This window comes from Solanum tuberosum, unplaced genomic scaffold, assembly GCF_000226075.1.
Source record: "Solanum tuberosum cultivar DM 1-3 516 R44 unplaced genomic scaffold, SolTub_3.0 scf00073, whole genome shotgun sequence".
NCBI lineage: Eukaryota > Viridiplantae > Streptophyta > Magnoliopsida > Solanales > Solanaceae > Solanum > Solanum tuberosum.
In genome coordinates this window covers 1,725,205-1,726,257 of record NW_006239002.1, presented here as the reverse complement: position 1 = coordinate 1,726,257, position 1,053 = coordinate 1,725,205, and positions in this window count along the sequence as shown.

Here is a 1,053-nt window from a genome sequence, read left to right as displayed (position 1 = left end):
AATTACTGAATTTTAGTTCAATTTTGTTTTAAGTGTAGGACAAGATAAGTCAAGTTCCTTACACTTTTTATTTATCCCTGTCACCAATTATAGAGCACATAGATCATTAAGTATGAAACTAATTAGCAAACTCGTCCGCTTCTTCCTTCTTTACGACACACTGAAAAAAAGAAAACAACTTTAGGTACTATGCTATGGACGATAGAAGAAGGCACCTAACTGGTCCAACCAAGGATACTAATAGAGAAGCACCTGCCCCTACTACATTGCTTGCCCACTTCTTCAAATAATAGGTAGCCAACTTGAACCTATATTAAGTAAGCTAGCACAAGTCGAACTCCTTTAAAAATCAAATGCCTCAATAAATAGCTGTTAGTTAAGAAGAATAAGGCGGATATCTGTAAGGCTGAGACTACAACTCCAATCAATTTACATATCTGATGCATTTATAAGGCAATCTCACTACTTTCATGGAAGTCCTTATTATCGTGCTACTTTATTTGACATGTCAACCATTTTCTTTTCGTTATAATTTCAGTGTTTAGAAATTAGAATTCACATAAAAAAAAACGACCTCTATATCATGTAATTACTTAATCTAATTAGGTTCAAGACCAAAGATTTAAATCTCATCAACATGATATTTACAAACAGATGAAAATCATTTACTCCCCTGTATTTTGATTTGAAAATCAAACTTCCCGTCAATTCTGAACAATAGACATTCTCATCCCCATTGATGTTATGGAATGACTATTTTACTTTTGACAGTTTGTCTTCCATCCATTAAATTCTAAAATATTTATTTTTCTTAATCTAAGTATTTATAGATTTTTATTTAAGCTTATTAATATTATAAGTAGATTGATTTTTTAAAATCAATTTAGCACAAAATCTACTGCATTGTTTATGATTACTATTTTTATATTATATGCATTAAATATATGTATATAGATGCATATTTCAATTGGTCACATGTTCACGTTTAGGTTGTGAGGTTAAAGACATCAATAACTTTTTCACATCGAATAAGTTGTGTTTTTTTTTTTAGGG